The sequence below is a fragment of the Poecilia formosa genome, unplaced genomic scaffold (genome assembly GCF_000485575.1).
Source record: "Poecilia formosa unplaced genomic scaffold, Poecilia_formosa-5.1.2 Scaffold805, whole genome shotgun sequence".
NCBI classification, from domain to species: Eukaryota; Metazoa; Chordata; class Actinopteri; order Cyprinodontiformes; family Poeciliidae; genus Poecilia; species Poecilia formosa.
Genome location: NW_006800744.1, coordinates 92,154 through 100,961, shown reverse-complemented (window position 1 = coordinate 100,961; position 8,808 = coordinate 92,154). Strand labels below are relative to the sequence as shown.

Genomic DNA, 8,808 nt, shown 5'->3' with positions numbered 1-8,808 from the left:
CGGTAATTGGTCTTATAAGATTTTTTGAAAACGAATTAATTATCTGTAAATAAAGCCATCTTTGAGCAGGCACGTGTAGAGGGGGGGGCTGGGGGTGGTTGAGTACCTGCCCTTTTTGCTTCTTGCCCCCAGTGCCCTTTTGGTCAAATTATTATTATTTTATTTATTTTTATTTTATTTTATTTTATTTTTTTTTGCTATTATTATTTCCTAAGCCCTCTTCTGACATAAAAACATGTACTAAAATTATTTGCTTTTTTTTTTGTACAACATAATAAGCCGGTCACCTTGTTACCTTTGACCTTTTGCCCGTGACGCATGACGCAGTTGCCTCTGCGCAGTGAGATAAGGCGGCTTACTGGAGCTCAACGTAACCTACGTTCCAGATTACAGAACAGTTTTTGGTGAATTAAAAAACCGTTTCTAGTGAATAAAGTGGAGTAGACTTGCTACTTGTCAGATAATGGAAAACGTTTCTCCGCTTCAGCACGGAGTAGCGGTTTAAACAGAGAGGTAATGAAATACAACAGACACTGACAGGCCTCTGCGTCCGCCTTTCTCTGCAGAACGACTGAGTGGGAGGAGACAGCCAGGTGAGGAAAAACTGTTCTTAACTATCGATTCGGTATTTTCATCATACAGACATTAGGCTGTTGTTGGTTGTTGTTGTGCTATTAGCTAGCTGCTAGCAAACGACTTTGCTAGCAAAGCTAGATAACAAAAAGCTTCTTCCCTGTGTACGAGGCACATCGCCCGTCCAAAACTTATCATCTCCATAATGGATATATGTCAGATCTTCTAATTTCCTTTGCTGCATAATGTACATCGCATTTATTCTAGCTTTAGGTAAACATAGTGTAACCTGATTGTAATTCTCTTTTGATTATTTGTCTTGTTCCTTATCTTACTGAAACACCTCTGTCATTCTTTTAACCGTATTACTTTAAGATTGAAGCCCCTCCCTTTTATTTCTTCTTCTGTGGTATTGTCTTTAAATTGTTTGTGCCCCTTAGCCCCTCCCCTTTTGTCATGTTGTCCTGCGGGAGAGGTGTGTGCGTTTTATTTTTCCATCTAAATATTCAGTTTATTTATAGATCTATTAAGTTAATTTTTGTTATATACTTTTGTTTTGTTTAGGACTTGGAGCGGGCAGCCTTTAACACGGTTGTTTTGTTTGTATTCTTGACAGGTATGTTGTACAAAAATGTTTATTTAGTTTTTTTTGTAAGTTGTGAGAGGTGTTTCCCCGCCCTTTTGTCATGTTGTCCTGCGGGAGAGGACTTGGAGTGGGCAGCCTTTAACACGGTTGTTTTGTTTGTATTCTTGACAGAAATAAACCGAGAATCATCTTTTAAAAGACAAACTGTGTCACGGCCTGTTCACTCAATAACCAGCACAACGCAGAAAAGGATCCGGTTACAATAGCACTTAAATAAAAGTCCAATGAGGATATTCATTTAGAATTAAAAATAACACACCCTGAATTACCATGACACATTAGTGTGTCATTAATGAAGGGGAAAAAACTCAACCCAGACTTTTTAGGGTCTGGTTCGCAGAGTATGAAGTTAAATTTGTTTCCCAATTATTCAATGGAAAAAAAAAAAAAAAACTAACCTCAGTTAAGTAAAATAAAATTGTAATCAAAACTTTTGGAATTGTAATGATTCCTTTAAAAAAAGTTGTTTAAAAGACTTTGTTTTTTAATTAAATAACTAATTTTTACCAAACACAAACTTTTATTTGCACACATCAGAAATCTTTTGTTATGATTTTAGGTCCTGCCCACGGTATCATGTGAGAATCACAAGCAAAACTTTGAGTCACAAACAAAAACTTAGAATAGCAAGAACAGATTTCTGACAAGCGAAAATAAGTTTGTTTTGCAAAAAAGAAAGTTAACTTCATGAGTCAAAAATGTTTGATTTAATTAAAAAAAAAATTTAAGTAAAACTCAGTAGGCTTTTCTCATGGTGACATGCATCAACAATTCAATTTTTGCTTTTGTTTTTTTTCTGCAGTTCCACGTTAAAGTTTGATGCAGCTCTGCTTTCCTGAATGGACCATCTTCATCTCCACTGCAAGTGTATCAAACAGGCAGCTCTTTTTATAGATTACAGTACACTAAAAGGCTGCATTGTGCCCTTGTTTATATTTTTAATAGTGTAATTCTGTAAAGACAAAATATGTCTGGTGGTCTAGCTCTGATTTGCATATCTTGCTAAATTGCGGGTTTGAATATTGCAATACTTTCCTATAACAAAATAGACCTGCAGAAAGAAATTACTAATAAAATATACATAGTGTTATGCTCTATATAGAGATGTTTGTTAGCTTTGATTGTATATCTCACAATTTTGTAATTTATAATTGTTTATTAAACTCTGAAAGCTGAGAGGCTTTGTTAATATTCTGTCCTAGAAGGCGGTTAGATGTGCCCTTTTTTTTGTTGAGCACCTGCCCCTTTAGTGGTCTCTGCACGGCCCTGCTTAAACATACTTAATAGATTTGTTATAAAATTAAGAAATTGAGTTGGATGATTATAATAAATTAAGTTGGATAAACTTAATTGAATTGCTTGTTACAAATAGAAGCAATTCAATTAAGTTGGTTCAACTATTTTCTTTTTCGAGTGTAGGAACATACCAACAATGTCATGAAGTAAATAATGACAATTTTAATGAGAATTTGCTTTAAAAGTTGGATGAAAGGTTTTATGTTATGTTTATGTCAGTCAGTTCATGTCAGTCTTATGCACACCCCATCAAATAAAGTGTTACCAAAATGGTAATATATTGAAAGCACAATGTAATTATAATTTTTGTTCTTTAAAGTAATAACTGGTGTTTTTTTTTCTTTTTTTTTGTTACACTTAATTTTTTATGTTAATTGTTTTGACATGTAAACTGATAATTTATGTAAAGCTCATAAAGCTGTGAGTAAAATTGGACAATTTTAAAATGTCGGTAATTAAAATATTTGAATTATAAACTTATAAACAAAATTTTTATGTTCATTGTTTTGACATGTAAACTGATCATTTATGTAAAGCTCATAAAGTTGTGAGTAAAATTGGACAATTTTAAAATGTCGGTAATTAAACAAAATATTTCAATTACCTTGAACATCTTGTGTAATTAATCTTTCCATGTAATTGTAGCCTAAAACAATACAAGTACTGCAGTGTAGTTATGCATGTAATGTACAAAATAAGAATGAATAAAGAAGACTTATGAGTAATTAAAATTGTACTTTATTAGCAATAGCAGTAAATCAAAAATAAAAATTAAGTGTAATTTAAATACATTACTAATAGTAGTATATTTAAAAAAATACTTAAAGTATATTAAAAATGTATTTTAATATAATTATGACAGAATTAGTACACTCAAAATATCCTAATCAAGCTCCTGAATACTACATAAAAAAGTATACTTAAAGAATACTAAGTACAACTTCAAGTTGTTCTAAAAAAGTACGGTTTAAGTACATAAATCAAAGTATGTTAAAGTATGTTAAAATTTAATATACTAAAGTTTATTTTTTATTTGACTAGGGATGTCCCTTTTTAATGGTTAATCTGGGTTGCATTTTTTAATTCTTCATTAGCATTTTATTTCGGACATGAAACAATCAAAATAGAAACATGTCTGAAAGGGATTAGGGAGAATCTCATTTAATCCTACTTGTCCCGTTTTAATAATTACCAATTCCCAGTTGATTCTGTGTTTTGAACGAACAACCGAAACTCCTTGAGAATACCTATGCAGTATATGGCTACCTGCAGACAAAAGAAAATAAGTAAATAAGTGAGCAACTGATAAGTGAAAACACCTCGCTATTGTGAATGCCCTTCATTCTCCCTTTAAAGCCATGTTTTTCCCCTCGGAACTGGAGTTATAGTTGTACTTGAACGTTGATTGAGCTCTGCAGCTAGAGGCTATATATATATGTGTGTGTGTGTGATGATAGGTATTTTCCTCGAACCTTCATAAAAGAACCACAGACAACGTATATGAATTTTATGATCAAGCTTTTGGAAAAGAAGTCACTCTTGGTTACAGCTTGTCTTTTATTATCAAGTAAAAATAGGGAGGATAGGTAAGGAAGACAGCAGAGACAAAATACTACTGCACACAGACAGTTTCTAAAATAGGGAGTATTCCGGTTGATAAGGAGGCACCTGTGGAAACATAATTCAAGGTCTGGGAAACACACAGATAACTGTTTCACATGAAGATGAACAGGCAGATCGGGCCTCCAGGTCAGTTTAGAAACACATAAGGAAGAGAACACTTTAAACTGAAAATCACAATAATACTGAATGTTGATTAACTATTGGATTAACATTAGACTGATTATGAACTAAAGTAATAACAAAATGATAATACCAAAAAATCTCTAACATTCCCCCCTTTTTATCATTTTACTATGTGTGTAAACTTTATTCAAAAGCCAAGTACAGAAAAGAAAAGAAAAGAACCAATAAATGCAAGATTCATTTTTTTCTTCTAATCTAAACACAGAAAATACACAATGAATAAATGGAATATAATGAAATAAATGAAAAATAAAAGAAACGGCAAAAAATCAAATGCAGTTTTCTCATCACTAACCACTTGTTTTCACATTTTCGGTGTAGGAATCATTCAGCAAATGAATTCATCTGTTTATTGATTACAAAATTTCATCATCAGAAAACAAGTCGTCTTTATTTGTGTCATAGGTTGTTTTCACCAACTGATAGCTGATCACAGCAGTGTTAAATGTCTTTAGCATCATGCTTCGAAGGCATGGAATAATGCAGCTTGTGAACAGGCAAAAAATAATCAAAACACTCAGAATAGGTGTTCCAAGTTTCAACAGTAAATTCCACCATGGTCTGGAAGTGAGCCAAGAAAGAAAATCAAAAGGAGATGATCCCTGTGTTCCACTTTCCACGTAATGTTTAAGTTCCTCCAGTTCATGTAGAGCGTCAGAAATAGTTCCACCAGTTCCTGTTTCGTCAGGAACAAAAGTGCAGCACGCTGGGCCAATTTTTTTACAAACACCTCCCTGAGAGGCTGTGAGGAAGTCCAGTACAACACGGTTTTGCAGAGCCATCTTTCTCAGTTCAGTCAGCTCTCTCATGGTGCCGTTTGCCAGCTGGTGTGTGCTGTTGATGAGTCGCAGTAATCCATATCTGTTGATCTCAACGTGACTTCGAATCTCACCTACTCCAACCCATGGAAACAGGCCTTGCATAAATTTTTCACCCCTGCCCCAAATCTTAAATTCCCAAGGAACTCCTGTGTCCGTTGTGAGGCCTCCCCAGCGTTTGACCTCTGGCATAACTGCACGCTTAGAGCGGGCAGCTAGAACGTTTTGTCCTTTCCTGATTAATGCAATTGGGCTGATTAGGGGTACCAAAGCACACAGTTCTCCCCAATATTGTGGCATGACCATGTAAGCTCCATTTCCACACAGGAAGTACCAGTCTGCCATTACCCGTGAACCATAGTCTCCTGGCACTATGGCACTGCACACTGTTGTCTCCTGTCATCCTCTCGTCCGATGTGTGATGTTGAAACTCCTCTCCTGAAGCAAATTGTCACAGTCTGGGTTGTCCTTCCAGACTTTGCAGCCGGGGGTCGCCCTCTGACCCCTGCAGGCGATGCAGTTGATGTAATCCGGTGTCGTTTCGCAGTAGGTGTAAACTTTGTTACAAGGTAACATCCCAAGAGAAATGTGTCCGTTGTTGTAAACACAGCTCCTCAGAGACCCTGGTTTAGCTCCTGCTGGTATTTTCCATGCGGTTTGTGGAAACGGTGGAAATGGAAGTATGTCAGCCTTAAATGAACAGTTCATAGATCCAAAAAGTCCTTTTGCGGCATCTCCTGTCTGAAGCAGAACAGAATAATCCTTTTTGCACCATTTGCCACCCTTTGGCATGGGGACGCTGAGTCGTGGTTGTGTGCTCAGGCACTTAGAGACACATCTGTTTGTCATCAGTGACGCTCCCTGGGTGCAGACCTGAGTTGTGTGTGGCAATTGGCAGCTGCGCACACACATTGCAGTTCACCTCGTTCTCCTCGTGAGCAGTCCTGTTCATCAGCTGCCACCACAGGTTGGTGCTGTAGTCATGTGGGTGGAAAGTGAGGTCACTTCCTCCTCCAAACATCAGACATGCTGCAGTCAGCGCAGTAGAAGATCCATCTGGCATATGGAGTCCCCATTGCTGCTCGGCGTGCAGAGATGTCAGAACCCCCAAACTAAAGGAGTGAGAATCTTAAGCGTTTCTTCACCGGGTTTGAGACGAACTGCCCTATTGGTCAGGAACCCCTTTGTAGCCCGGGAGCTGAAGCTCTCCTTCCTCTCTACTCCGGTGTAGGGGTCCAACACACTCTGCAGCTTGCAGTGACTGAGATGTATCCAGCTGGGTCTTTCAGCAATTTTTACAGCTGTTGGTGTGGCCATCAGCACCTGGAACGGTCCTTCCCACCGTTGACTCGCCCAGTTCTTTCGTTTGATGACCTTTATGTAGACCCAGTCACCTGGCTCAATAGGAGCGGCCTCCTGCAAAGGAAAAGAATCAGAAGGCAGTAAATTTGCACTGGACACTTCCTTCAGTTTAAGAGTCCTGATCATATAATCTGCTAATGTCAGTTCTTCATCAGCTTTCTGTAAGTCTGGAGCAAACAGAGGCAATCTGTAAACTCTCCCATGAATTATTTCAAAAGGTGTTAGACCATCAGCTGTCGGGGTGATTCTCATATAGAGCTTCACCAAGTCTAAACATTCTGGCCAGGATCGGCCAGTGTCTGCCATGCATTTTCTTAATCAGCTTTTCACAGTACCATTTGTTCTTTCCACCAGGCCTGCACTCTGTGGATGATAGGCACAGTGGTTTTTCAATGTCATTCCAAAGTGAGTAGCCATGTTTTGTATCACTTGGTTTACAAAATGCGGTCCATTGTCACTATAAACAGTCTGTGGAATACCATGTGTTGGGATAATAGTTTTACAAATAGCCTTAGCTACCATCAAAGCATCTGCATGCTTTGCTGGAACTATTTCAACCCATTTAGAAAAAGCATCAATCATCACCAGACAGTATTTGTATGGTCCACTTTGGGAAAGTTCAATAAAATCCATATGCATGGTTTGAAATGGATAAGATGGTTTTGGGAACCTGCCTCGTTTTGGCCTTATGTTTCCCTGAGGATTGTATTTCACACAGACTGGACATGCAGTACAAAATTTTTTTAGGTAAGAATTTAAACCATATGTTGTGAAATGTTGCTGTATTATGGTTTCCATCCCCCCTGTTGACACATGGCAGCGCCCATGTGTCAGAATTGCTGCTGCTTTAAATAAAGATTTAGGAAGAACTGGTTTGTCATTAACTTCAAAAATGTTCTCATCATTAATTTTCGCACCCTTAGTTATCCACATCCTTTTTTTGGCCTGTGGTGCATTGTCCTGCATGTCTTTTAGCACTGTTTTGTCTATCATTTGTTGTTGTCCTTCAGTCTGTGCTGAAAAAGTTCCTTTCCCATGCTTCCCTGCTGCAGCTTCTTTAGCGATTTTATCAGCTAGTCTAGCCATTCTCAACGTGGGCGGTATCGCCCTCCAGGGTGCGTTCAGAGGACGGCAGGGGGCGCTGGCGGACATTTTTACAAAAGGGGGGCGCTGGGATGCCTTTGGAGGGCGTTTGGTCGAAGGTAAACTTTACACCTTAAATGCACAACAATGACTTTGAGCAAATTGGTAAAACTGTATTGTGTAACATTTAATCATGCTTGGCTGCGACTGTATCGATGGCAGCTCTTCTTCTATTCAGTGTTTGTTAGCTTCTGTTAGCTTCTTGGCGCAGCTCCGTTCTCCTGCTACTGGTAGCTAAAATCACGATACTATGAGAGGCCCCATAGGCCAAAACCTACAAACTCTTACACGTACTATCAAACCCTCTCACATTCGCTATCAAACCCTCTTACACGTACTATCAAACCCTCTCACATTCGCTATCAAACCCTCTTACACGTACTATCAAACCCTCTCACATTCGCTATCAAATGCCTAAGCAAATATCAATCGACCTAACTAAATTTTATAAAATACAAACAAACCATCTTACAAATAACTTAAATATTTCCTATTTATGGCTCTAACATTTAGCAAATCAATTAACACAAATTTTTATATTTTTAAAGCCGCAGGAGAGAAACATGAATCAAACATAAACCGGAGGTCCGCTTTTATTTTGAAAAGCCTGCCAGGGGGTCCAATCAAAAACTGAAATTTTAAGATAACTTCTGTTACAATCAAACTCTGTCAGAGAGTTTGATAGTACGTGCAAGAGGGTTTGACTGTGAATGTGAGAGGGTTTGACTGAATGTGAGAGGGTTTGATAGTACGTGTAAAAGGGTTTGATAGCGAATGTGAGAGGGTTTGATAGCGAATGTGAGAGAGTTTGATAGTACATATAAGAGAGTTTGTAGGTTTTGGCCTATGGGGCCTCTCATACAAAAGTATGAGAGGCCCCACTCTCATGTCAGTGCCCTGACTTTGTATCCCTCTGAAAAATGAACCCATTCAAATAAAGAAATCCCTCCATGGGTGATACCACGATAGAGGGCGTTCATTTTATAGCGTTAACACCGGTGCTGTAAGTGGTCCGGTATGAAACGGGGGTGATAGAACAACGGTACGACCACAGAACTTTTAAATTTCAATAATCAGAATGCAGAAATTGTTTCCGTTGTTTTAAGAGGTTGATGTCACTCTGCCTTTTCCCATCGATAAGCTTCCCGACCGCCTTGCACCTTA

General features: G+C 38.1%; 2 long non-coding RNA genes across 2 annotated transcripts; one reads left to right on the top strand and one right to left on the bottom strand.

Moving 5' to 3' along the window:
• Positions 1-4,950: 4,950 nt before the first annotated feature.
• Positions 4,951-5,538, bottom strand: LOC107834856 (uncharacterized). The gene is made up of 2 exons (XR_001660681.1): positions 5,463-5,538; positions 4,951-5,392 (listed from the first exon to the last, which is right to left on the bottom strand). It is a non-coding gene; the product is annotated as an uncharacterized LOC107834856 (long non-coding RNA).
• A 77-nt stretch (positions 5,539-5,615) lies between these two features.
• On the top strand, positions 5,616-6,307 carry LOC107834855 (uncharacterized). The gene is made up of 2 exons (XR_001660680.1): positions 5,616-5,700; positions 6,107-6,307. It is a non-coding gene; the product is annotated as an uncharacterized LOC107834855 (long non-coding RNA).
• Positions 6,308-8,808: the final 2,501 nt, after the last annotated feature.